At 48.3% G+C, this 1,811-nt stretch overlaps 1 pseudogene; it reads left to right on the top strand.

Annotated features, from left to right (window-relative positions):
* The first annotated feature begins 289 nt into the window (after positions 1-289).
* LOC138148130 (mitochondrial import inner membrane translocase subunit TIM50 pseudogene) lies at positions 290-1,460 on the top strand (annotated as a pseudogene).
* The last annotated feature ends 351 nt before the right edge of the window (positions 1,461-1,811 follow it).

Raw genomic sequence — 1,811 nt, 5'->3', positions numbered from 1 at the left:
AACATATAATATCCATACTCCACATATTGCCAATTATTATCTTTGCTAGTTCAAAGTCCTATTGAAATGAAAACAACTCTTTTGTGACTCTGCTAACCAAGAATTGGTTAAAGCAAAGTATTTTTATATTATTGAAAAAAAGATATTATAATTGCATCCTGTGTGATATAACCAGATAGTTTCTTCAGTTCTCATCTGCCTATTTCATTAAAAAAAAAATAACCGGGCGGCGGCGGCTGTAGCGTCTGAGCAAGATGGCGGCCTCGGTGGCAAGATGGGCACTGGCTGCGGCTGCGGCCCCAGCTCGGGCTCCTGCCCTTGCCCAGGTCTTTGTGCGCGCCGATGATGGTGACACCGCCGCGAGGCCCAGGACAGAGCCATATTCAAGACTTACCTTTGCCCACACATCGCAAGCTGCAGCCGCAGCCGCAGCCGCAGCAACAGCAACAGCGGGGCCCCAACTATGCCAAGAAGCTGGCAATCTGGGTGGCAGGGCTCCTCGGGGCTTGGGGGGGGGGGAGAGGGGCGTGAGCATAATTTATGTTTTTGGAATCAACTCTGTGGATGAGAATGGTGTGAAGATTCCAGACGAGTTTGACAATGAGCTGGTGTTGGTTCAGCAGCTCCTGCGGACATACAAGTATTTTAAGGATTATCAACAGATGATCATTGAGCCCACCAGCCCTTGCCTCCTCCCGGACCCTCTGCGAGAGCCATATTACCAGCCCCCGTATACGCTTGTCCTGGAGCTGACAGGCGTCCTGCTGCACCCCGTGGTCGCTGGCCACAGGTTGGCGGTTCAAGAAGCGTCCAGGCATCGAGACCCTTTTTCAGCAGCTGGCCCCACTCTATGAGATTGTGATCTTCACCTCGGAGACTGGCATGACAGCCTTTCCCCTCATTGACAGTGTGGACCCCCACGGCTTTATATCCTACCGCCTTTTCCGGGATGCTACACGCTACATGGATGGGCACCACATCAAGGACATCTCCTGCCTGAACCAGAGACCCAGTGAGTGTGGTCGTGGTTGACTGTAAGAAGGAGGCCTTCAGCTTCAGCCTAACAACGGTGTGGTCCTGAGACCCTGGGATGGGAACTTTGATGACCCGACCCTGCTCGACCTGTCTGCCTTCCTCAAGACCATTGCCCTGAATGGAGTGGAGAATGTCTGGACAGTCTTTGAAAACTATGCCCAAGAGGAAGACTCTCTGGAGGCCTTCAAACAGCGGCAATCTCGATTGCAACAGGATGAGTAGCAGCGAATGACTGGCCTGGCCAAGTCCACCAAAAAGAGCCTTTTCTTTAGTTCTCTTACTAGCCGCCTCTGGCCCAGCTCCAAACAGCCCTGACCACCTCTGTCCTTGCCTCCCTGGCCCTGGGGGCCCCCTGCCCCAGCCCCTGGGGCCATGGTCAACCTGACAATAAAGTACGTCCTAGAGCCAAAAATAAATAAATAAATAAATAACCAAGTCTATTAAAAAAAAAAAACACCTGTGATTCATTGGCATAACATAAATAGGATTTTTTTTGTATTGATAGTATAAGTTTCTGTTTTAAATACTGAGTCAATATAGCACAAAAGTTCACCTTCTTTCAGAGGAATAATTCCTGGGGGAAAAAGTAGATTAACAGAATCAGATTCTGCTTAAATCTAGAGAAACTAAGAAATCATACTATGTTTTCTTCATTTCTTCATTGATCTTAGTTGGTCTTAGTTCATAGGGCCCATAGATACAAAGAAACCAGACTGAAATGTTATGGAAATGCTACCACCATAACTTTTGTTGATTTCTGGCTTTCTGATTCTTCG

The sequence above is a fragment of the Petaurus breviceps genome, unplaced genomic scaffold (assembly GCF_028583685.1).
Source record: "Petaurus breviceps papuanus isolate PSGF00001 unplaced genomic scaffold, PetGlider_PUasm1.0 90822, whole genome shotgun sequence".
Classification (NCBI taxonomy): domain Eukaryota; kingdom Metazoa; phylum Chordata; class Mammalia; order Diprotodontia; family Petauridae; genus Petaurus; species Petaurus breviceps.
The sequence above is the reverse complement of the archived record's forward strand: the minus strand, read 5'-3'. Positions and strand labels throughout refer to the sequence as shown.